We start from the raw sequence: 27,255 nt of genomic DNA, 5'->3' as shown, positions 1-27,255 counted from the left end.
AGGAGAGAGAGACCTAGTCCTTACCGGGGGTGAGGAACTCTTCCCAGCCCCTACAGAGCGACTGCACCTCCCTGTGATGTCATTACTGTGAGACTGGCTGGTACTATAAAGCTTATTACATCTACGGCGCGGTGCGTCTGCCGGCACGTCGCCTAAGCCACGCGCCGCTGAAGGGGCGCATGACATTTTCGACTTTGTTCAAGGAGATTAAGCTGGACTCTTGAAACTTCTCTGAGCCTCCGATTAAGGATCGAAGGAGTCTGTAATTAACAAGGAGAGGCCGGAACTGGTAAGCCCTGCTTTTCTTTGATTAACATTAATTATACCTCATACAAAGCGCAAGGGACGTTTACGAATGGAGTCTTCTGCCCCAGCGTTAACTACCCCTTCGCAACAAGCGATCGAAGGGTATTTTGCTCCGGTAGCAGCATCAACACCGGGAGGGTCTGCTGAGGGTTCAGGAAGGGAACACAACCTGACCCTCTTGGACATACAAACTTCACTGAGCCCGGGAGCACCTGAAACTCCCTCTCATCCAATCCAAGATCACCAGCAAGCAACCGTTTGTGAATCCCGGTTAATAACTGGTGAAGACACAAATGCAGAAGGGGGACTTGAGGGGGGTACTAAGGATATTATAAAAACATCCAAGAGTGATGTTAATGAGAGAGTTGCAATAAGTAATTGTGTTATATCTGTGATTTCTAGAAATGTAATTACTTATGGGAGAGAGGAAAACCTGGAAGGTGAAATCAATCTGATTTCAGAAGCCTGCTGGGAAGGTGGGGTGATGATGACTGGTCTCCCTATGAATAAGCTAATAAAACCAAGTGTAATCACTTTAGACTCCATTTGGAGTGCATTAGTTATGATAGAAAAAGCAATTACGTCACTAACAAAAGTGATAAATACTTCTCAAAATAAGATATAAGATATGGATTCTATGTTAAATAAACAGAAGACTAAAATAAATGAAATCTCAGAACAAATTTCTTCTGTGAAAGAAGTTCAAGTAAATTTAATCCAATCTCATAATATGATGAGAAGAAAATATGAAAATAATGAAAACAAGTTGCGTCATTTGAATTTAAGAATTCTAGATTTTCCATGCATTAGACTAATTTCACCTAGGGTACAATTTAAAAAATGTTATGGAAGTGCTTTTGATTTCCACAGATTTCTTTTGCCCCTATTCATAAGAACGGTAATGATATAGGAGTAAGACCTACAAACATCAATATTGATTCAGAACTAACAGCTTTCTTAGAAGCACCAACTGAAGGACAGATTGAATACAGGGCAATATTATTGGTAACTTTTGTTCATACAATGGATAGAGATTTAATTTTGAGATTGTTCCTTCGTAGTCGTAATAAATTGTACTACGGACAAAAAGTCTGGATCCACCCTGATGTTACAAGGGAGACACAATCTAGAAGAAAATGTTTTGTGGGTATGATACAGGAAGCTAAATCATTGGGAATTCAACTGAATATAAGATATCCCTGTAAATGCATGCTGAATTATAAGGATAATAGATATATATTCTATGAACCTCTTGATAAATGTAAAAGTGAGACCAGTATCACCTAACCATTTCAGGTGGAAAAAGAAATAAGCTGCTTGCCTCCTTATATTTGATGTTAGTAGATAGGATACGATAGATTGAAGTGTTCCTGATAAATCCTGAGATCCTTTTATTGCTTTATAAACTGATTAACAGAAATAATAGTTTACATTATTTAGACTTGGATATTGTATATGTGATATCAAATATAAGATGTAAAAACTTTTCTGTTTGGTGTTAAGAAAAAACTGATAAAGAAAGAAAAAAATGACTGCTTCATGGAGCAATTGATTCAGGAACCAACAAGAGAGGGAGCTATTTTAGAATTAATTCTTAGTGGAACACAGGATTTGGTGAGAGAGGTAACGGTGGTAGGGCCACTTGGGAAAAGCGATCATAACATGATCAAATTTAAACTAATAACTGGAAGAGGGACAATAAGCAAATCTGCAGCTCTAACACTAAACTTTCAAAAGGGAAACTTTGATAAAATGAGGAAAATAGTTAGAAAAAAACGGAAAGGTGCAGCCGCAAAGGTTAAGTGTGTTCAACAGGCATGGACATTGTTTAAAAATACAATCCTAGAGGCGCAATCCATGTTTTCCACACATTAAGAAAGGTGGAAGGCAAAACGATTACCGTAATGGTTAAAAGGTGAGGTGAAAGAGGCTATTTTAGCAAAAAAAAACATCCTTGAAAAACTGGAAGAAGGATCCATCTGAAGAAAATAGGATAAAACATAAGCATTGTCAAGTTAAGTGTAAAACATTGATAAGACAAGCGAAGAGAGAATTTGAATTGAAGTTGGCCATAGAGGCAAAAACTCATAATAAAAACTTTTTTAAATATATCCGAAGCAAGAAACCTGTGAGGGAGTCGGTTGGACCATTAGATGACAGAGGGGTTAAAGGGGCTCTTAGGAAAGATAAGGCCATTGCAGAAAGACTAAATGAATTCTTTGCTTCCGTGTTTACTAATGAGGATGTGAGGGAGATACCAGTTCCGGAGATGGTTTTCAAGGGTGATGAGTCAGACGAACTGAACAAAATCACTGTGAACCTGGAAGATATAGTAGGCCAGATTGACAAACTAAAGAGTAGCAAATCACCTGGACCAGATGGTATGCATCCTAGGGTACTGAAGGAACTCAAAAATGAAATTTCTGATCTATTAGTTAAAATTTGTAACCTATCATTAAAATCATCCATTGTACCTGAAGACTGGAGGGTGGCCAATGTAACCCCAATATTTAAGAAAGGCTCCAGGGTCAATCCGGGTAACTATAGACCAGTGAGCCTGACTTCAGTGCTGGGAAAAATAGAGGAAACTATTCTCAAGATCAAAAGTGTAGAGCATATAGAAAGACATGGTTTAATGGAACACAGTCAACATGGATTTACCCAAGGGAAGTCTTGCCTAACAAATCTGCTTCATTGTTTTGAAGGGTTAATAAACATGTGGATAAAGGTGAACTGGTAGATGTAGTGTATTTGGATTTTCAGAAGACATTTGACAAAGTTCCTCATGAGAGGCTTCTAAGAAAACTAAAAAGTCATGGGATAGGAGGCGATGTCCTTTCGCGGATTACAAACTGGTTAAAAGACAGGAAACAGAGAGTAGGATTAAATGGTCAATTTTCTCAGTGGAAAAGGGTAAACAGTGGAGTGCCTCAGGGATCTGTACTTGGGCCGGTGCTTTTCAATATATATATAAATGATCTGGAAAGGAATATGATGAGTGAGGTTATCAAATTTGCGGATGATACAAAATTATTCAGAGTAGTTAAATCACAAGTGGATTGTGATACATTACAGGAGGACCTTGCAAGACTGGAAGATTTGGCATCCAAATGGCAGATGAAATTTAATGTGGACAAGTGCAAGGTGTTGCATATAGGGAAAAATAACCCTTGCTGTAGTTACACGATGTTAGGCTCCATATTAGGAACTACCACCCAGGAAAAAGATCTAGGCAACATAGTGGATAATACTTTAAAATCGTCGGCTCAGTGTGCTGCAGCAGTCAAAAAAGCAAACAGAATGTTAGGAATTATTTGGAAGGGAATGGTTAATAAAACGGAAAATGTCATAATGCCTCTATAATCGCTCCATGGTGAGACCGCACCTGGAATACTGTGTACAATTCTGGTCACCACATCTCAAAAAAGATATAGTTGCTATGGAGAAGGTACAGAGAAAGGCAACCAAAATAATAAAGGGTATGGAACAGCTCCCCTATGAGGAAAGGCTGAAGAGGTTAGGGCTGTTCAGCTTGGAAAAGAGACAGCTGAGGGGGGATATGATAGAGGTCTTTAAGATCATGAGAGGTCTTGAATGAGTAGATGTGAATCGGTTATTTATACTTTCGAATAATAGAAGGAATAGGGGACATTCCATGAAGTTAGCAAGTAGCACATTTAAGACTAATCGGAGAAAATTCTTTTTCACTCAATGCACAATAAAGCTCTGGAATTTGTTGCCAGAGGATGTGGTTAGTGCAGTTAGTGTAGCTGGGTTCAAAAAAGGTTTGGATAAGTTCTTGGAGGAGAAGTCCATTAACGGCTATTAATCAAATTTACTTAGGGAATAGCCACTGCTATTAATTGCATCAATAGCATGCGATTTTCTTAGTGTTTGGGTAATTGCCAGGTTCTTGTGGCCTGGTTTGGCCTCTGTTGAAAATAGGATGCTGGGCTTGATGGACCCTTGGTCTGACCCAGCATGGCAATTTCTTATGTTCTAATATGTTGGCTATCAATAACACGTATTGGCAATCCATGAAAGACTGGTTTGATATGGAAGACATTCTATTTATTTCTTTTATAACATTTTAGAGAATATATATAAGTCCTGGACTTTGGACAACAGCTGGAATAAATGGACACAAGAATTACAGACTCAATTTTCTCTTACATCTTTTATTGCTTGTTTTACTCATGTTCCAAAAATTACCTGTAACATACAAATGAGAGAAGTTCGATATAAATTACTTTATAGATTTTATATCTTAGAGCATCATGCCTAACTGGCAAAGTTTACTACTCAGAACTATGTATTAAATATGTATCAACAGAGATGGCTCATTTGGGATATGCCTTATGGCATTGCAAGTTTATCATCATCTCTTTTTGCAGCAGGTTTTTCTTTACTCTGGTCACATTCTGGGGCTTCACATTCCTTTTCTTCCACAACTCGCTCTGTTTGGAATATCTCCTTTTTTTTTTTTTTTTACTGGTAATGCAAAACAAATATGTGGATCAACAAAGTCTTTTTACTTGCTGCTACATCTATTTTACATGTTTGGAGTCATCCAGAAGCTCCTTCATTTACACAGTGGAGCAACAGTATTCACAATTTCCTAATTATGGAACAATTTTCAAGCAAAAATTCTTCTCCTATGAAAAAGAAAAGAAGTTTGGATACTTGGAGGCCTTACATCATTGCCACATAGAGCTCGTAGTTCAGTTCTCAATAACTTTTAAGACATTCCAATTGAGTTTCCGACTGATATGGCTACTTTTATATTGCTATTACTTTAGGTGGGAGGCTCGGCGGGGTAGTTATACCTCCTTATGTACATAAATTGTTGTCATATTTGTAATGACATATTTATTTTTATTTAACATCTCTTCTATACCGATAGCCGTTCACACATCGTATGGTGTGTATCAGAAACAAATATATATATACCATGTGTTTCTCATTTATTGTTTTCAAAAATAACAAAAACATTTAAATATAAACTCAACCATAGGCAACTACTTGAGGTATACAGTAACATGAAGCAGCCGATTTTCAAACTCTCTTTAAAACAGTAGTAACACTTCTGGGGAGGTTATTTCCAGTCTAATATGGGACTCTAAGGTAGCTGATCAAGCATTTCTCTAATTGGAAAACATGAGTGAAAGAAATGGATTGGATTTTCCAAAATTGCTGGAAAGTACAAAGATATAATCTCAATTGCAGGAGGACGCTTCCTCTTTTGCTTTACCGTAAAAGAAACAAAAGTAGTCACAAACACCTGCAGAAAGCTGGTAATGGACTTCAAAGCATGACAAAACTAAGCCACCAAAAAGGAAAAACTGTCAACGAACGATTCTTGCTACAATTGCTCTTGAAAGTTCATTTTCAACTTTTTACAAAAACCTTCCTGTAAAAGATTTCTTCCAACAATAAAGAAGGGGTATAAGGTAAGATACTAGGCATTAACACAGCTTCAGCAAAAATGATGTAAAATATCTGAAAGTGCTTAGCCATGACCCAGGTTTGCTATTCTGCTAGCGGATGGACAAATAATAAACAGGAACACTAAAAAATGACCAAGGAGTATTGGAATGCATATTCCTAGGTATGCTGAAATTACAGGTAGCATTCTTAAGCAACAGTGTAAAAAAGGCAGCAGAAATGTCTGGATCAGGGGTACACAACAGTGAGTGCTGCAAACAGCTCTAGTTTTCAAGATATTCACAATGAATATTCAGATATAATTACATATGAACAAAGCTTCTGATCTGATCAGAAGGAGAGAACGCCAATCCGCCATATTGACTAGAATGTCCGAAACACGGTCCCATGTTGGAAGATCTGAGTACTAAGAAAAACCATAAGACTATTCTACAAACAATTTGAGGAGATGATCGACCGTCGAGAAAAACAGTAGTTACAATGGACTACTAAGCTAAGTATCCATAGCTGGACATTTAAATGCTGCATACAAAAAAAGCTTGAAAAAAATTGTTTTGGTATATAACAACTAACCACCAGTGACTTATAATTATACATAAGGCAGAGTCTTAAAGCATTATGCTATATCGATGAAGCCTATTATGATGGTCACTCATTATTAAGTATCAAATTAGTTTGGCTTATCATCAGTGTCAGTAAATATTGGAAGTGGGGTTGTCCTAAAGTTAGCTAGATATATAGTTCTCTTAAAATAGCTGGGTCTATTCTGCAGCGTTGCCACACCGCTGAATATTCTATTTAAGTTAGCCAGATAAATGTTGACCCAATAGCCCTCTGAACTTACTTGGAATCCCTGACCTCGCTCATCTACCCAATAACCCAGCCTGAGAAGTAATGTATATGGGGAAACGTAACATGTTCACTATATCTTGGGTTACTTTTTCCCAAAACGACCATACTCCCGGGCAGAACCACCAGATGTACATGTAATTCCCTATCTCCCCACATCCTCTCCAACAAGTAGTACTCATATCAGGAAACAATTAAGTAATAAATCAGGGTACGATAGGTCCTATGTAGCAGCTTAACCATCTGCTCTACCCTTCTTTGGCAAACAGCTGTGGTGTGCCACCAACCAGACTCCTTTCCAGTCCTTTGCAGTAAGAGTTACACCAAGGTCTATATTCCAAAGTTACACCAAGGTCTATATTCCAATTAACTATTATAGTTTGTGAAATCTTCAATCCAAATTTTCCCTGAAGGATTCCCCAGTACATGGCCATGAAACTTTTAATGCGAGCCTAGGGTCTGGCGTGTCTATTCTGAGGTTTTTTCTGTAACAATTTTGTAGGGAGATATCCCATGTTTTACCACTGAAAGCAGCAAATATGAATCATAATACCCAAAGTAGTATATAAATATTGACAGGCCCCAAAAACACAGTATCAGTGGAAAAACTAGAGACCTTGCCCTGATGAGAACTTTACACTGAAGGATACGTTATTTAGATCTGCCTGTTTAAAAAAAAAAGAAGAAGAAGACAGAAAGACAATAAAGCAGCTAAGCCCCTAGGCAAGAGTCTTGGATCGGCAAACAAGTCCAGAGGTCAGAAAGACCCCCACCCTTGGAAGGAGGGGGGGCAATCTGAAACAGAAAAAAACACTCTGGCATAACAGCTTAGCATATGGATGTAGCAGTTCCCCTCCCAAAGAAATGGGGAGGGGGAAAAAGACTTGCAAGTGAGAGGACCCCCCCCCAAAGAAATGGGGAGGGGGGGAAAGACATGCAATGCGGCAAAAACTCTCCATCCACTACATGATTATGCATGAGCTTAGGAATTTTTATTTATCAACTGGAAAGTAAGACAGGGCGGCAAATAAGGAGATGAAAGAGGATCCTGGGAGCGAGATCCTGAAAGGAGAATGAAAGACCCTCTGAAGGAGCGAACCCTACAAAGAACCCAGAAAGGAAGAGCGAAAGGGGAGTCCGAAGCAGACCAGCACTTCCTGCAATTGAGGAGGGAGAAGACTAGGTGTGGCCAGGAGACCAGAGAAAGAAGACATCCTGACAAGAGACAGTGGTGAGTGGTCTGAGGCGACGGAGAACATAGAGCAGCCCGATAGCTCTGCCAGTATGAGAAGGGACCCAGAAGCAAGCCCCAGACAACCGGTAGCTCTGCCAGAACCCGTCCCACAGTCAAGTCTCTTTGCCTGTCCACATTCTCCAGCTCTCCAGCCAGAGCCTGCTTCAGAGCTAAACAGGGGAGATCGCCTGAAGTCTGGACCACGGATAAGTAAGTTAGCCATAAGTATTATTATATTAAGCAGGCTAAGGTTTATGGCATGTGTGAACTCACCCATGGCACAGAACTTTATTTAGGGTAAACTGATGCTTAGTAGTCAGGTTGTTAGAGACATGTATTATTATCTTCTAAATGCTAAATCCTGCCAAATCTGATAAAAAAAAGTCTATTTCTGAGGAGAACACTGTCATTTTCCTGATTACAATCGTGAAGGCAGGAGGGCAACTAAAAGTGTCCTGTAGCAGACAGGTCCCTTCACCCCTAAACTTGCTTACAATTTAGTATTCAGATTCTGTTGCGAAAACTTTTGTTTGGATTCATTCTGCTCCTTTGGTGGATCTGGGGCAGACATTCTGCAGGGATGAGAAGGATCAATGTAGTAGGTTTCTGGTGTTTCATTTCTCTATCATGCCAGGAACAAGGGAAGGAGGGAGTAATCCAAGGCCTTCCTGCTTCTTTTGCAAGGAGCTGGCGATAGCAGAAATGTGCATTTTGCTCAGTAGCTGTCAAGGAGAAAAGTAATGATGGTATCGCATGCTATTTTATCTGCACGCCCTGAATCTTGACATGGAGCCGCTCGTGGATCTGTGTGTGCCACGCATCTGCCATACTTGGCCGTGAACGAGACGGACTCCGCTCACGGCCCGCTGGACCTCTTCCAATCTTCACCTGCAAGTGGGATGGGCTCTACTCACAGCCTGCTGCTGGGCTTCTACCATCCTTGGCTCTGAGCAGGATGGGCTCACTCGCAGCCTCTGGGCTGCTTCCAATCTTCAACTGTGAGCGGAATGGGCTTCACGCGTGGCCTACTGGGCCTCTCACCACATTCTGCACAAAACTGTAAAATTCCGCAGAGAGGAACGCTGAACAAGTTCGGCTCCCTGCAGTTGTGCAGAATTCCCCCAGGAGAAACAGCAGAAAAACAATAATGGACAGACAGATGGAAAATTAACTGAAACTAACAAGCGCTTTTATTCATGATGGAAGGCACTTAAAACAATAAGTTGCACCCAGAAAACAAACCTACATCCATGGTTCACAGATACGCAAGGATCCATTAAAACATCCCCTGTCAGAATTACGTCCTCCCTAACATGTCCTGAAAACGTGTGTGAGTAAGACATAAAACACAGAAGTTATTGGGGAGTAGGGGCTCATAAGCCCTCCCTTTGGAAAGTAGAATAATAAAATAAGTGGGAGTACTATTGCTTTAACAGGAGAAAAACCAAAGAAATCAGCTGGCAGAGTAAAGAGCCCAATACAATTGATACATTCTGTCTGGACTAGATGCAAAAACACATTGTAATGTTTTTTAATCTGCATGCATGCATATGTGTTTTCTCTATAAGTAAAAAAAAAATTATGGAAAGGCTCAAGCATAAGCCTCCGAAAGGAAAACAAAAAACAAAAAAAAAACACCCAGCATACTTGTTAAAGAGGACAAGATTTCAAAAGTTGCCCAAAATGGCTGGTTACAATTATGTTGTACAGCATGCATTACCTATTCTTCTGCAATCTGAAGGACGATGCATGACATACTCCACTGTGCTTAGAAGGGATCATTTTCTTTTAAGGAGGCCATAGCATTTCACACACAAATGCAGAGTTCTGGTCAGGAGTTTCATAGCAATAACAATTGCTAGAATTTTAACCTTTCACTTTGGCTCAGACAACCTGATTCACAAGAAATATTACTGAATTCTCTATGTTGTAGTTTAAAGCAGAAAGGCTGATAGAACATCATTTGCACAATGCTATAAATTACACTTAACAAGGGAATATGAATTCTGCTAATGCATAGAGCTTGTGTCCAATGTATTTAGGAAATGTATATAGTGACCGTCATATAGTGCCACTGGATCTGGGGCAGACATTCTGCAGGGATGTAGGAACTATCCATAGCTCCTACATGGAGAAAATACGAACTGACTTATGACCTATGATTACAAAGCCCTAGTGCTCTAAGGGCTTCGTTTATAAGCCGCAAGCAACCAGTGGCACTATATGACGGTCGCTATATAGATTTCCTAAATACATTGGACACAAGCTCTATGCATTAGCAGAATTCATATTCTCTTGTTTAGTTCATTTTTTCTTGCTAATATTCGGGTATTCATTTGTGTTATAAGTTACACTGAAGCATGTATTAAGCAAGATTAGAGTTAGAAGACCAAATGACTTCCATAATCCCTTTGATATTTGGAAAAATATCCTCTGGAAGTTAAAAATACACACATGTATTTCCTTAGTTGTTTTTTCATCCAAGATTCATTAGACACAAATTAAACCGCAAAGTTCCTGTGGGCATCACTGGAAAGTTCAATATAGCACTTTGGTGTTTACAGTTGCATCATATTTAGCATGTTTGCTTTACAATGTGGACCATATCCAAGTGTGCAGATTCATGCTCGCTCTCTCTCTTACAGCTTGTTAGTTTCAAGATGTCTAGATTACTTTGAATATATTTTGTAGTACGATGCCCGTAAAATACAATGCCCCTTTACTTGAATGAGCCAAGTGGAGATAAGGCAAGGAAAGGTGAACGTGAAGTTATATATCAACTACACAGGAAGTTTAGACCAATCAAAAAAAGGAAGAAAAGATTTTAAAATTGCATGGTCCCCCTATTTTCACGTCACGAGAACAAAGTTTGCCCTGAATTTTCCATCCCCTGTTTCAAAGTTCCCCAGAAGTTTCTCAATATAAAGTAACAAAGAAGTTTAAAAATAAGACATGACCAACTCTGTTCCTTGAAGCAGAGGGAGATGAAAACCCTTGATAGAGGTCGTGCATTCCCTTTCAAGATTCTCACTCAGTAAGACCGTAAATAAGAAGCAATAATGTGTGCCAGTATCCCCAGTTCCTTAATTTTTAAGTCATGAACTAGCAACCATTGGAACGAGAGTATTGATTTGCTTCAAGATTGTTATACAACAGACTGGAGTTGCTGACCCATTCAATACAGATGTTTCTCACAGTACACCTCGCTATAACTGCTTTAATTTTTATATTTGGCAAATTCTGTAGGAAAAACTAATTTTGAATGACACCCATAAATTCAGCCTTTTTTCTATATACTACTTCAGAGTAACTAAGCACCTCAGAACACATGCTGCCTTGATTTGACTAATTACAATTTTGGAGCGTGCGCTATAAAGACAGACACTTCATTTAAAAGCAGAATAATTTATACATGTGATTATTAAGGCATTTCATTTTCAGAGGAAATGTAAGACTAGATTCTTTTCTAATCTTAAGACTAAGATATTCTTTTGATCAAGGTTATTTTCCAACAGCATTCAAAATGGCAGTAATTAAACTTTTGCTTAAGAAACTAGCTTGGAATCCAGCTGACTGCTCTAATTATCGGCCAGTGTCTAATCTTGCCTTCATGTCAAAATTGCTAGAATCTATAGTGGAGGTTCAGTTAAGGGATTGTTTGGAAGAGTTGAAGAGATTAGATCCAGCGTAGTCTGGCTTTCCAGCACATTGATAGTGCTAGTTTCCAGACTTTTAGATCATGGGGATAAGGGGGTCGGGTTTTGTTTTTTTTTGGTACTTCTCGATCTTTCCTTTGACCCAGCCATCAGCAGCATTTCCAGGACACGAGGAAAACAGCTGCCTACCCCTACACTATACTTTGAAGATTCCTCACTCCGAACCAGGCATGCTTGAGTGACTGTCAGCTTTCCCCCATGATTCAAAAGTGAAAAGTTGCTTTATTTCCTTTTTAAACATTAGCACCAGTAGCTAAGTTCCACCCTGATTAAGGTGGAGCCCATCCCTTTAGAACAGGTTCCCCCTCCCTCAAAATGTATCCAATTCCTAACAAATGTAAAACAGTCTTCCCTGCGCCATTGAGACTCCAAAGCTCTGTCTACCTCTAGAGTCCTGCACATAGAATAGAGAGCATTTCTGAGAAAGTTACCTTGAGGTTCTGGATTTCAATGTTCTACCTATAAGCCTAAGTTTGTCTTCCAAAACCCTTTTCTCTCACCTATGCTGTTGGCGCCCACATACATACCACACCAGTTGTCTCTTTCCCAGCACTTTCTAAAATCCTATTTAGGTGATGCTTGAGGTCCACCACCTTCACACCAGGCAGGCAAGTTACCAAGCAATCCTCATGCCCACCAGCCACCCAGCTATGTTCTTAATGAATGAATTGCCAACTACGACAGCCATCCTAACCCTTCCATCCCAGACACATGCCCCAGGAGGTACATCCTGCAAGAGAATACTGCATCACCTGGAAGGCTGGTCCTACCCACAAGATCATTTCCTGAAACATGAGGGAGATGCTCTGCTTCCAGGCAGCACGGGGGCTGCCAGACTGAAGTGGGACTGCTGTACTATATCCCAAAAGGTTCTCTCTCTCTCTTCAGATACCTGAAAGGTTTAATGAGACACAAACTTTAAACCTGTTCCATTGGAAAGGAACCTGTAGAACTAGGGAGGGGGGGGGATAGCTCAGAATCAACATCAGGAAATATTTCCTCATGGAAAGGGTGATGGATATCCGGAATGCCTTTCTGGAAGAAGTGAGATTATTTCAAAATACCACCATGTAATACCGAAGATAGCTCGAGCCTGGGGTATATTATAGACAATGAGACCTCATATGTTATGGCGAGGCTTTTGATGCATTTGCGTATGCCTTCAACGCCTTGAATGATATTGTGCGGTGATAAAATTTTGTCAAAGAGACCAATTTTGTCAAAGAGACCAATGATTATAACAGTTTGATACGGTGTAACAAAAAATTTTATCACCGCACAATATCATTCAAGGCGTTGAAGGCATACGCAAATGCATCAAAAGCCTCGCCATAACATATGAGGTCTCATTGTCTATAATATACCCCAGGCTCGAGCTATCTTCGGTATTACATGGTGGTATTTTGAAATAATCTGATAGAAGAATCCATCCTAAGTAGACAGTTTCAAGTTAAAACTTTCTGGAAGAAGTGGCAAGGATTAAAATAGGAAAGGAATTCAGAAGCGCATGGGATAAAAATGCAGATCCCTAGAGACTAGAAGCTGGAAATGAAGAAAAGGACGCATGAGAGTAGCCTGCACAGAGTAGCAGTTACTACCCTTAACAAAAGCCACGGGGGTTTCTATCCTTAACCAATTAGCCTTGATACTTTTGACGAGACTGCAACACTGCTCTCCGATTCGACAGCAGGGGCAAAATGGTGAGCTGGATTTAGACTACAGCCAACGCTAGGCCCCCGACTTATGTTCCGGGATATTCATAAGCAGACATTAGGGAAAAAACACAGGACTGCTTCTACAGCCAAATCCAAAAGCAAACAGGTTCAAGCAGCATTGTCTGAGTTATCAGGAAGTATGTACATCCTGAAAAAATGTTGCTAGCAGTAATTTTGTTGTAGGTTTGACAGGTGCTTAGTTTTGATTGTAAATATTACTACCCTTAACATAAGACTTGGGGTAACTGGCCCAGAGTGGCAGTTACTACCATAAGAAACTTACTGGGCAGATTGGATGGATCATTTGGGTTTTTTCTGCTGTCATTACTGTATATATGTTACATTACTTTGAAAAGCCAGGTACAAGCAGCTTTGAAAAGAGCTTTCTTCCTTTTGTGATTGGTTAAGCAACTTAAATCTTTGTTTTTCCTTCCCCAAGATTTAAGGATGATCATGCAAACACAGTCTTGTCACACTTAAGATTACTGTAAATATCTATATGGATCTCCATAACAGAATAATAGGTAACCTTCAAATGGTGCAAAAAGCCAGCAAAGAATTATTATTGGTAGCATTCACTGGGAGACAGCTACAAATTTACTAAAAGCATTTTTGTACAAATCCAATTTAAAACCTTTGTGAAAATCTGGTTAGTTGAATGATCATAACTTTGCTTTTTCCTGGAAACCAAAAATAAAAATATTTAAAATTATGAATGCCACATGCACCACAAATTAGTCTGAAAGTCTACTTTATCAATCCATAAAAAATCTAAAGCAGCAAAGTCGTGCGAATTTGTGTGTTTTCTTCATCAGCAATGTACAAAGGTTCCCAAAAAAAGGAGCATAGGAAAGATTATCTGGTGAAGCTGAGGGAGACTAGGAAATACATCAGGAAGGCAAAATTACAAGCTGAAGAAAGGACTGCCAAAGAGGTAAAGCGAGGTGACAAAACATTTTTCAGATATATTAATGAAAAGAAGTAGATCCAAGGTGGTATACTAAAATTCAAAGGCGACAAGGAACAATGTGTGGATAAAGATGAAGAAATGGCAGAAATATTAAATATTTCTGTTCAGTGTTCACTAAAGACGACTCTGGAGAACGACAATTGCTGGCTGACAAGAGCATGGATGGGCATGGGGGTAGACGTAATCCCATTTACAGAAGAGAATGCACGGGGTGAGCTGGGAAAACAAAGTGGACAAGGTCATGGGGCCAAATGGAGTATATCGCAGGATCTAAGGGAGCTCAGAGATGTGTATTAATCCAAAAGACTAATGTGCATGGACTGGGAGACTGCTGCCTTCAGATCGCCAAAAACAAAGAAAAAAAGTGATAAGGTGGCTGCTAAAGCCAGAAGGTTGCTGGGCTATTTAGAAAGAGGAAAAACCAGCAGGAAAAGCAAGGTGATAATGCTTTGAACAGGTCCTGAGTGAGGCCTCACTTGGAGTACTGTGTTCAGTTCTGGAGACTTCTCATAGGGGATAGAGAGAGAATAGAAAAGGTCTAGAGGAAGGTGACCAAAATGGTATGGGTCTGTTTCAGAAGACCTATGAGGAGAGGCTGAAGGATCTAAATATGCACAGCCTGGAGGAGAGGAGGAGCAAGGGAGATATGATACAGATCTTCAGATACTTGAAAGGTATTAATGAAGTACAAGCATCAAATCTTTTCCCATCGGAAAGGAAACTGTACTACGGGACACAATATGAAATTTCAGGGGGGGGATGACTGAACCATCAGGAAATATTTCTTCACGGAGAGGGTGGTGGTGCCTGGCATGCCCTCCTGAAAGAGGTGGCAATGATGAAAACAGTAAATGAATGTAAAAGGGCATGGGATAAACAGTGCAGATTTCTAAAGGCTTGAGGTTGGTAATGAAGAAAAAGGTATAACCTATATTAAGTTTAGGTATAACATTTCTGTATGGGCGTAACCTGTACAGAACAGTAGTTATTAAGCTTAATAAAATGCATGAAAGTAACCTGCATGGCGTGGCAGTTACTACCATTAACAAAACGCATGGGAGTAACCTGCACAATGCAGCAGTTACTGCCTGTAACAGAACACATGGGGGTAACATGTATGGCATGGCTGTTACTACCATAAGCCACTTGCTGGCAGATTACATGGACCATTTGGTCTTTATCTGCCATCACCTCTATCATTTGAAAACCTGGCTGCTTACTCAACTAGGCTGTTAATTGGGATAGATGGTCCCCTCAGTTTGAGAATGGGTTCACTGTTGGGGTTAGGTGGATTCCTCCCCATTAGGTAAGTCTCATTTAAAGAGGATAACTGCTGATTTTATTCTGCTTTGTATATTGGCTATACTGATGTTTTCAAGGAGGGTGAGCCGAGGTTGAGGAGGTTCTCTCTTTCTGTCCAGCCAATGCGCACATAAATCTGATGACAGTCAAGGAACAGCAAAGATGGATAAACCAACATACATAAGTCCATTGCTTGCAAGTCTGCTGGCAGTATGAAGGGGCCATGGCCACGTAGATTGGGAGCTTCTGGGAACCCTAACAGGAGTAACCCTTTTCCCATCTTCTACTTCCTTTCAGGTTTAACACCGTACTAATGATCTCGATTTAGGTTTATTCTCACAGAAAGAAAATGTTTGCACCTCACTAATAGTACTGAGCAGTCAAGAGCATATGTATATCTCTACATCAAATCTACGTGAGGCGGTCTCTATCACTGGGTTTAGTTTGACATTTTCTTCCTTTGACTCTATTAGCATAACATTTTTAATATGAGAATATTAAAGCAGTCAAAATAGTTACAGAATTCAATAAAACACAGATAAAGCACATAAAAAGACAATGACAATTTTACTTGTATATACCGATTTTCACATAATATCAAAAAGGAGAACTATAAAAACAAATCAATAACAGTAAAAGACCCTTATATGTCATGTCATGTCATGTAAAGTTGTGATAGGCTCTGTACTATTCCATCAAGAATAGGCAAACTAGATGAGTCTTGTGGTCTTTGACTGCCATTATTTTCTCAAAGTGGGGGGGAATGGAAGGGAGTTTTGCCCGCTAGTTCTTTCTCTTTTTTCTTCCAGCTCAATCAGAACCAATGCAATTAACTTTCATTCAACAATACCCGGGGATTTTTCCCTTATTTTAACATACACATACACCCCACCCACCCTTACTGGTCAGGTCACTGCAGCATCAGCCCTGAAGCTGGGAGTCACGCAATAGGGCTTCTTCCAGAACCCTGTGCCATGGTTTCTAAATCTAGCCACCAGGTGTCACCCTTGATGGCCCACAAACCCCTCTGCAGCGACCCCAGCCAATCCAGGGTGGATGATCTGACCCTCCACATGACAGTGCAGCCACTGAGCCACCAGACTGGCCTATTTTCTCGGTTTCTGTGTTTCTATGTTAAAAAGTAGAAAAAACTGCGAAAGAGTAGATTTGGTGGTACTTTCTAAATCCATGGAAAATCACAAAAAAAAACTACATGCCTTCATTATTATCTAAACACAGTGAATGATGGCGGAAAGATCAAATTGACCCAGCTAGTCCTCAGATTGGCTAACTTTTTTGGATGAGAGAAACATTAAATTATGCTTAGCAAGGCATCTTAAGAACATAAGAAATTGCCATGCTGGGTCAGTCCAAGGGTCCATCAAGCCCAGCATCCTGTTTCCAACAGAGGCCAAACCAGGTCACAAGAACCTGGCAAGTATCCAAACACCAAGAAGATCCCATGCTATTGATGCAATTAATAGCAGTGGCTATTAGCTAAGTAAACTTGATTAATAAATTAATAAATTGATTAATAGATCCCCTCTATTAAACACTTTCTCCCCTCCCCTCCCCCCCTACCCGCCTCTTCCCCTCTCACCTCCCCTTTCATCGCCCTCGTTCCTCATGCAACCTTATCAAGTCTTTACCTGAAACCACCTAACATACCCCGAGCTCCTTCCCAGACCCATTTCATACATTATCCCTCCCCTGCTCAGATTGCTATTTGTTCCACATAATAGCTAATGAATATCATATATTATATCTTCGTATAGATTATCTCCTGTATATATTTTTCCCATTTAATATGTTAAATAAGGTTCTACTCTTTGAATGATAAAGATAGTTATAAGATATTTGTATGTATTACGTTGTTATCCTGTAAACCGGAGTGAAGGCAAAACGCTATACTTCGGTATATAAAAAACCCCAAATAAATAAATAAATAAATAAATAAATAAATAATAGCAGTTAATGGACTTCTCCTGCAAGAACTTATCCAAACCTTTTTTGAACCCAGCTACACTAACTGCTCTAACCACGTCCTCTGGCAACAAATTCCAGAGCTTTATTGTGTGTTGAGTGAAAAAGAATTTTCTCCAATTAGTCTTAAATGTGCTACTTGCTAACTTCATGGAATGCCCCCTAGTCCTTCTATTATTCGAAAGTGTAAATAATCGATTCATATCTACTGTTTCAAGACCTCTCATGATCTTAAAGACCTCTATCATATCCCCTCTCAGACGTCTCTTCTCCAAGCTGAAGAGCCCCAACTTCTTCAGCCTCATAGGGGAGCTGTTCCATTCCCTTTATCATTTTGGTTGCCATCTTGACGGGCCTATCACTCATCTAAGACTCTTTATGGATGCAATGACATAGTGAAGCCAGCAAAAGTCAACTCACAATGCTCGATAGTCAAATAATAAACTTATTCCAGTTATTACCCCCATCTTCCTCAAAACAGGGCCCTGTATAATGATTACCCTAAGCAAGGCTGCTGGGTGATTTCATTTTCCCTGTACCATAACAGATGGAGAATGCCAATCTATTGCAGTTGTTTTTTAACACACAAGTGGGTATCCAGCTTTCTAAACCATCATGTTTCAAGAATGGCCAAAAAATGCACTATATAAAAGCAGCTGTTAGAACTATAAACTTCTCCAGTTCCACTCAACACAGATAACCACACTTGAGAACTGTGCCATTGCTAGAGTCAGGTCTGCAGCACTGTAAATGGATATCAAAATGTTATATCTTGTAGGCACTTAAAGGTAAAGCATGCTTTCACATCTGTCCCCTTCTTTCCCTCCTCCTGGAAAATTTGCAACATATTGTGCTGGCCAACTAGAAAAAAAAAAGGGAATTACCTCAATGATACTCATGCTTACTAATTAATATATCAAAGCTTAACTACTTCCTCGCCAGAAATTCTTCCCAGAGTTTGGGACTATCCAATTATATAAAAGCATAGATCTCAAAAATGAAAGTGAAGGCTTTATACATTTGCAAAACAAACAAAAAAAAAAACCAAACAGAAGAGTCAGGAAGAAGGGTTTGTTGGTTTTTTTTTACCTCAGGGTCCAAGTATCTCAAGCAACAGCTGAGCAAACTACTGGAAATTACTGAGTAAGGAAATAAGTGTACTGACTCCAACAAACCCTAAATCAAACACATGCAAGTTGTCTTTCCAAAGAGAAGTAAACCAAACATTTCTCACAATCTAAAATCCAACACAAACATACATTACAAAAAGAACAGACAATTCCACAATGTGAGTATTTACAATGTCTGGAAAATTCTTTTTAAATGCAAAAAGAGATGAGGTGGAGGGTAAAGCTGGGTTAACAAAACATTTGTAAAACTCATCACTGAACTACAAGAATGAAGCCTGAATAGTTCATTAGCATCATGTGACCCAGAAATACTCTCACAAACCCTAAACAGAGTTCCAGCTAACTAGTGATGCATACATCTTTCAGCTGTCCAGCAGCAAAGACAGGGAAATAGTGGACAAGGAGACTGGTACAGGCAAGGCAGTTATAATCAGGCTCTAAATAAGTGAATTTGGCAATGAATGCAGATTTGAAGACCTATATGCAAAATGTTATCTTATGCTATAGCAGGAACAGAAGTTATTATAACCCTATTCTGTTTTCAAACCTTTCAAAGACACTGATGCACCACAGCCAGCAACATGTGGCTTCTGCACCTCTGGTTGAGTAACACTGCAGTAGGCCACTGTGATGCAGAGCCAGCAGCAGCATAATCCAATGACGCAGGCATATCAGAAGACAGAGAAACTTACAAGATACAAAACAATACCAGCAGGTAACCCTGCATTACACTATGTTCTACATTGCCCCATATTTATTTGGACAAATGACATGTACTTTTGTCCTGCAAATGTGAAGTAGTAACAATTTACAGCAAAAGGAACTAACCTCTTTTAACCTTATAAGCCTAGTCATTACCTTTATTTGTCCCACTGCTGCTCTGATTAGGTTTCACAGGGCTTGTTTTGCTGAACGCCTGTTCCCTGACACCTTATGTTTGGCCTTTATCTGGCTAGTTAATGGACATTCCGGTTTAGCTGATGGTCTTTATTTGCCCAAAGGTACATCATACTTAGGAACATTATACAGAGAGCAACAAGGTACTTTCTCAGTGTGCTTTGTTTGCCTTGTTGCAGTATCCACACAGGCAGTTTATGCAGCATATCCTTGATACTTCATCTCTGACGTTTCAATAAGCAAAGCCTTTTCACTTATTTTAAATTATTGTTAAACTGGCATATTGCAGTTACATTAGCATTAACTATTTTTAAAAAGCAAAAAATAAAAACCACACACAGTTCTTTTTTGACATATGAAGAATCAAAAAACAAGCAAATAAAGTTACAATTTGCTCAGGTCCAGGCAATCCAGTAAACTATTTTGTCATATGTGGAACACATATACAATATCATGGCATAAAATATGATTAATAAGGAAAGCACTGTCTTAAATAAAGTTAATTCCTCATTCAAGAACAAATCCAAAAATATATTTCTACTGACATATTTGCATAAGATATTTCACAACTTTAATACTGGAACACACAGATATAAACAGGCAATTAAAACAAAAATATTTGTATCAGCTATATTACAATATAATGGCTTGCAGTTTAAAATCAAAATAAAACTGAGGATATATAATTAGCCTCCAGACCATTACACTTCTAATTTCAAATCTGCAGCAGAGGTGGGACTGTGCGAACTTTTAGTAATGCATATTTTTCTAAAGAGAAAACAGGTGTCTGTACAAATTAACAAAATCTAGATTTTACTCTCTCTCAAATAGTTTCCACAGAAAACTGATGGGTAAACGAAGGCTTCGCCCAAGCTCGTAAGAAAGTACTATACGTAAGATTTCTTCATCGTGATTTAAAAAAAAAAATACAAATAAATCATCCATAACTGTCTAAAATCACTGCAGATTTCTCCAGAAGTCCTGTTACATTTATCTCATCAGCAGGAATTATATTTTTCTTAATGTATGTCTCTAACCTTTTGCTCAGACTATTGCCAGACCGTAAGGTTTTTACTAGGTCTGAATGTAGTGCGCTGGCATTTTTGAAAGCCTGATCTATGTGCCATCCGTTTGAGGGGGAAGCAGGTTCTTATTCCACCCCCACCTACAGACGGTTCAGTCCTGACATTTGGTCTTCCCTAGTTTATAAAAGTAGCTCTGGCTTGACTGGCCTCAAGTAGGGGCGAACACTGTCCCTTTAAAAGCGGGGCCGGCCTGCATGAGAGAGTGCAACTTTCTGTATTCATAAAAGGCAAAAGCCGGCGGGCCCCAAACTGCAGCCGGGGCCCTCGGAGCGGTACTTACGGCGGTCTCGGCAGCGGCCCGGCAGTCCCGTCTCCCCCTCCTCCGGCCTGAGTACAAGCGGCGGCGGGCGAGTCACCGGAGAGCTCGGCGGCGGCACCTGAGCCTGTCCGAGGAAGCCTGCAAAAGGTTCCGGCTCTTCCCCGCCGGTGCCATGGATCCCCCCTCCCGCTGCCCACCCCTGTCACCGCAGGGGGGGGGGGGAATTACTCAAACTGAAAAGTCCCCCCCTCCCCCTTTCGCCTTGAACGAGTGAATCGCAGGCGGCCTCCCAGAGCTGAGGGTGGTTTTTGTTTTTTTTTTTTTCTGAACTGGAAAGTCCCTCTGCCGTAATCATTCAGATGAGCAGCACTTCCTCCCCGCAGCCTGGAAATCCCCGACCAGAGCCAGCGCCTCATGGCTGGCGGTCGGCGCGCCGCTACCAAAAAAAAAAAAAAAGGGGTGGGAGGGATGGAAGGCGCCCCCGAAATCCCCGCGCGGGCAGAAGAGGGAAAAAAAAAATAAAGACACCCGAGCTGCCTGGGCGGCTTTGCTTCCTTCTCGCGGGGGGGGGGAATCGGCTAGGCCCCGTTGCTAAGGTCCCTCCCGGCGGCGCCAGCCCGGCCCTGCCCTTAGCAACAGCAGCAATGCGGCGGCGGGGTTTAAACTGCGGGCTAAAAAAAAAAAATATATATATATATATATCTGTAAGAGGCGGGTAGGCAAGGACAGGGTTTATTTAGAAAGCAGACACCCTGGCTCTCTCGCTGTACGCATTTAACGCCTGCCTTGGTTTATTTTTATTTTAAGAAAAGCTTATTTTAAAGCCCTGTCGAGGCGCTCCGCCGCCTTTCAGCCGGAAGGGAAAATGATTGACTGCAGTGGCCGTCTTTGCATGGGAGACGGGGACTGATAGCACTTTGGGGAGGGGATCTGCTTTTTACATTTTGTAAAAACAAATGACATTAATATGGAATGAAATTAATTCTTTGTAGAAAACCTAAGGCCACTTTTTTTTTCCCAATAGCCAATAAATATTTTGCGGCTCCCACTAGTAAGCAGAATGGCATTGGAAACTGGCGTAGGCATCCTGACGTGAACCACCGTAGTTGCTGGCTATTTATTTTGCTATTTGGAAGCGTTAAACGCAAACGGAGCGGCGTAGGAGGAATGCCGAGGCTTTTTGTCCTGAAATGCCTTCCCCGAGGTGCTCAGGGCTGAGCTGCAGCGCCACCGCGGGGCCGCCAAGTGCACAGCAAGGCTCTGCGCTGCCCTCTCCTCGCCGCCGCCGCAGCAACGGGGACGGCTGCAAAATGGGAATCGCTCGGGGCTGCTTATTTTTCGGGAAAGGAGCCCATTTATCCCCCTGAATGTCAGGGGCGGGGAGGCCTCTTCCTTCAAGCGGTCCAGGAAATGGTGCTGGCGGTACCGGTACTTCTCCTCCAGCTGCAGCCCGGCGAGCAAGACGTTACATAGACACAACCCGATGGCTCCTCTCAAAGAAGGCAGCACAGGTTCGCCCAAAAGCGACGAGAGCAAGACCTTGGGTGTAAAGAAATAAATGCAGGCGTGTAAACGGACGTGACCTTTTGCAATCGATCCCTTCTAGCTCTGCAGGGAACACACACACATGCCTTTACTTTAGATGCGCCGTAGCGCACCTGCACTAAGATTAAAGGTCATGCCGCTCCTACAGCTGTCGAGCGATGCAGTTAATAACAACAACAAAAAAACCAAAAAACAAGCTCCTGTCGGTTTTATTTTCTAACTTGCATCCAGCCCCTGCCAGCTAAAACCTACCTTTTTCGTACTTTGCTGAATTGCAGGCTTCTTAGCGCATGATGCCCAGACCCCATGGTAAATGCGGCGCGAAAACGGACGCACAGCTGGCCCCGTGCCTGCCTTCAAACGCTTCCCGGTGCGGGCATCGGCGGGCTCCGTGCGGGCGACCGAACCGGGAAGGGGAGTGCAGAAAAAAGCGACTAGTTGCACAGAGGGAAGCGGCATGTCATCTGCAGGCAGCGCGCCGCACGGAGGAATGAGGCGTCCGCAGTGATGAGGTCACAAGCGGCAGCAGCAATGGAGCCGAAGCGCAGCCCAGCTCAGGGTGGGCGAACATAGAGCCAAGCTGCAGCCCAGGCTCGGAAGGGGCTGCGCTCTAACATTTGGACGGCTTTTTTTTAAATTATTATTTATAATTTTATTATTAAAGTGTGACTTTTTTTTATGGTCTGTGATTTCATGGGAGAACACATCGCAAAATTCCCAGGCACATAGTGCCTTGCTCCGGGAGGAGGGGGAACACTGACAGCGGCGAAGCTTTCCCCCAGCCTGGACACCGGCGAAGCCAGAAGACAGCGGCGGAGAAACGGCGAAACGACTTTTCAGTGTCCCCCCCCTCGGAGCAGGGGGCGAAAAGCAGCCTTGCTCCGGGAGGGGGGGGGGGGACACTGACAGCGGCGAAGCTTTCCCCCAGCCCGGACACCGGCAAAACTTGCTGTTTTGCAGCCATGAGCCACGAGCAGGAACGCGAAGATCTGGCTCGATAGCTCCTCCCGACAAGATGGCCGCCTGCACGGGGAAAGAGTACAATTGGCCGCTCAAGACGTGATGTCGTGATGTCACGTCTTCAGCGGCCAATTGTACTCTTTCCCCGTGCAGGCGGCCATCTTGTCGGGAGGAGCTATCGAGCCAGATCTTCGCGTTCCTGCTCGTGGCCATGGCTGCAAAACAGCAAGTTTTGCCGGTGTCCGGGCTGGGGGAAAGCTTCGCCGCTGTCAGTGTCCCCCCCCCCCCCTCCCGGAGCAAGGCTGCTTTTCGCGCCCTGCTCCGAGAGGGGGGACACTGAAAAGTCGTTTCGCCGTTGCTTCTGCGTTGCTTCGCCGCCGTCAGTGTCCCCCCCCCCCTCCCGGAGCAAGGCTGCTTTTCGCGCCCTGCTCCGAGAGGGGGGGGGGACACTGAAAAGTCGTTTCGCCGTTGCTTCTGCGTTGCTTCGCCGCCGTCAGTGTCCCCCCCCCCCCCCCTCTCGGAGCAAGGCTGCTTTTCGCGCCCTGCTCCGAGAGGGGGGGGGACGACACTGAAAAGTCGTTTCGCCGTTGCTTCTGCGTTGCTTCGCCGCCGTCAGTGTCTCCCCCCCCCCCTCCCGGAGCAAGGCTGCTTTTCGCGCCCTGCTCCGAGAGGGGGGGGGACACTGAAAAGTCGTTTCGCCGTTGCTTCTGCGTTGCTTCGCCGCCGTCAGTGTCTCCCCCCCCTCCCGGAGCAAGGCTGCTTTTCGCTCCCTGCTCCGAGAGGAGGGGGGGGGGGGACACTGACGGCGGCAAAGCAACTTACTTTTGCACCCGATTGGACCAGACTTCCTGGTATCTGTCATTTCAAATGACATTTGAAATGACAGATACCAGCGTGGCGTGAAGCCTTAGGCCCGCGCACCCAGGATCCTGTATAGGCGCTCTATCCAGTATCCTGGGTTGCGCGGGACTAAGGCTTTTCGGACACGGCTTACATTTACATATAGGGCCTCATTTTCCAAGCACTTTACCGCGTGCGATAAATTCGCAAATCGCGATTTGCGAATGCAAATTAGTCATTTGGTATTCAGGGGGCGGAGTTGGGGCGGAGCATATGTAAAGCGGGAACCTGTGTATCGTGTGCTGCGAAACGGCCGCAGTGTTAGCGCGGCTGCTATCGCGGCTAATAACTACAACTCCAACCTCGCGTTATGGACTGCGTTACGGGCCTGAAAAGGATTACCGCCATCCACGATAGTCCCAGACAGCCTGTTGCAGGCGCCGGAGAGAGAGAGAGAGAGAGAGGCCACCTACTAACGCGGGGTGGGGATTAGGTATGAGCGTCGGGGGTTGGGGGCCACTTTCGCATTCCACATGAGACCTACGGACTGAACAGTGGTCTCTAGTGCAGATTTGCTGGCCGTCGGAGTGAGGACGCTCACTCCAAGCGGAGATTTGGCCAACATTCTCTCCACCTAGCATGTTGTTGCCCAGGTAGAGTGTCCATCAAGCTAGGTAGAGAGAACGTTGCCCAAACCACTTCTTGGAGTGAGCGTCCTCACTCCGACAGCCAGCAAATCTGCACTAGAGACCACTGTTCTGTCAGTAGGTCTCATGTGGAATGCGAAAGTGGCCCCCAACCCCCGACGCTCATACCTAATCCCCACCCCGAGTTAGTAGGTGGCCCTCCCATAGGGGTTAAAATACCTATGTAGGGCATAGACACTATAGTAAGTCAGTCTCTCTCTCTCTCTCTCTCTCTCTCTCTCTCTCTCTCTCTCTCTCTCTCTCTTCCCCCCCCCCCCCCCCCCCCCGGAGCCTGCTGTCTGGGACTATCGTGCAAAACCGCTGAAATAATCATCGCGTGCGGCGCTAATGTTTTCGTGAATGGCGAAAACATCGCCGCACGCGATTTTTCCCCACTGCACGAAAGAAGCCTCATTTGCATTGGTAACGCCCCCTAATGCGTTACCAATGCGATATTGGAAAATAAGGCCCATAATTAGGCTTCAGGATCGAGCGGTAGGTGAGCTGCACTGTGCGGGCGGTAACCGCGGGTGCCGTAGGCACTAACGCAGCTCTTCCTACCGCTCGGTACTGGATCACCCTGAGTGGGAGGTAACCGTCTGCAATATAAACAGCCCGATCCAGTAAAGTCCATGGGAGAGCGGACTAAAGCCCGCTCTCCCAGCGCGCGTGATCCAGTATTTAAATTAGGCGACGCGGTGCAAACGAGGAAAAGGAGGCGCTAGGGACACTAGCGCGTCCCTAGCGCCTCCTTTTGGCCTGGAGCGGCGGCTGTCAGCGGGTTTGACAGCCGACGCTCAATTTTGCCCGCGTCGGTTCTCGAGCCCGCTGACAGCCACGGGCTCGGAAACCGGACGCCGGCAAAATTGAGCGTCCGGTTTTCGGCCCAACAGCCGCGGGCCGAATTCAAAATTTTTATTTTTTTTACTTTTTTTTACTTTTGGGGACCTCCGACTTAATATCGCTATGATATTAAGTCGGAGGGTGCACAGAAAAGCAGTTTTTACTGCTTTTCTGTGCACTTTCCTGGCGCCGGAAGAAATTAGCGCCGACCTTTGGGCGGCGCTAATTTCTTAGAGTAAAATGTGCGGCTTGGCTGCACATTTTACTTACTGGATCGCTCGGGAATACCTAATAGGGCCCTCAACATGCATTTGCATGTTGAGGGCGCTATTAGGTGCCGCGGGTGGGCCGCGTGTTTTCCTCCCCTTACTGAATAAGGGGTAAGGGAAAACACGCGTCCAGAGCAGGGTGACAGTGCGCTCCGACGGAGCACACTTTACTGGATCGACCTGAAAGTTAGCGTTGCTTTAATCTTGCATGTAAGCGCAACAGTGCGTTTCTCTATAGGTAAGTTATACCGCCTGCGTATCCTTAATATTGAGGTTTGACGTTAAACGAGCCCAGCGATTTTGTGGTTTGGGTCACTGTCAAACCTAAATTTTGCTGCCCTTTATCTAAAGATGGACTATAAACCACCGATGTTATATAGAAAAATACATTAATTGCCTTTCTAAACGATAGCTACTTGGCCAGTGGAGGCCAGGTTTCCAAGGAAACCATTTTGGCACTGTCCTTATCTGACCTTATTTTTATTCTACTCTCGTGCGAGCAGAGTAGTAAAGCTGCAGTTGCCCCCTTCTTAAATCCATTCGCAACAGAACTATCCCAAACCCCCCTAGTTCAAGTTTAGAATTCAGGAAGAAACAGGTAGACAGGTTTTCAATATCTGGACAATAACAAAGAAAAGGTAATTTGATTGTAGTGCTTGGATTTATCTTGTCATCACAATATTACCTTTAAAATGACTAAAGTTGCATTAATAAAAGTCAAATCTACATATTTACATAATATAGCTTTTAGTACAAATTGTAGTGCTCCAAAATCTCCCTTTAGTTAAATGAGGGCTTGGCATCCCTGTTTAAAGTCTGAGAATCAATGAGAACATATTCTTCCCCACTATCTAAATACTTTTAGGCAGATATATCAAATACAGTAGGGGGTAATTGTCAAAGCCACTTACCCAGCTCAATTGTATATGTATGTGTACAGCAGTGTGTATGGCTCCAGTACTGCTTTAAAAATAAGTAGCATAGTAAATGATAGCATATAAAGACCAAAATGACTCATCTAGTCTGCCTAATTAAAATTCATTCTCTTTTGGAATATTTGCATATAAAATTCCCAAATGCAACCCCACACCAACTGCCCCCTCCCCCTTGGGGCTTCCACCAGCTCTCTTTGAAGTGACCAAATATGCAGATAATACAAAATTGTTTGGGGGTCATTAAAATGGTACAGATATTCAGAGAGAGGGAGCCATCTTAGGGGGA

The 27,255-nt window shown here is 42.7% G+C and overlaps 1 protein-coding gene across 2 annotated transcripts in view; it reads right to left on the bottom strand.

Moving 5' to 3' along the window:
• The window catches only part of TRAF3 (TNF receptor associated factor 3), a 233,393-nt gene extending 210,641 nt beyond the window's left edge, over nucleotides 1-22,752 (bottom strand). Inside the window, exon 1 of one of the 2 annotated variants that reach the window (XM_029597994.1) lies at nucleotides 22,689-22,752. The gene's annotated coding sequence lies outside the window, so the exon portion shown is untranslated. Of the gene's footprint in view, nucleotides 1-20,912; nucleotides 21,274-22,688 lie in introns of those variants that run through there. The other variant, XM_029597993.1, reaches the window with a different exon arrangement.
• Between the last annotated feature and the right edge of the window lie 4,503 nt (nucleotides 22,753-27,255).

This window comes from Rhinatrema bivittatum, chromosome 4 (assembly GCF_901001135.1).
Source record: "Rhinatrema bivittatum chromosome 4, aRhiBiv1.1, whole genome shotgun sequence".
Classification (NCBI taxonomy): domain Eukaryota; kingdom Metazoa; phylum Chordata; class Amphibia; order Gymnophiona; family Rhinatrematidae; genus Rhinatrema; species Rhinatrema bivittatum.
The sequence above is the reverse complement of the archived record's forward strand: the minus strand, read 5'-3'. Positions and strand labels throughout refer to the sequence as shown.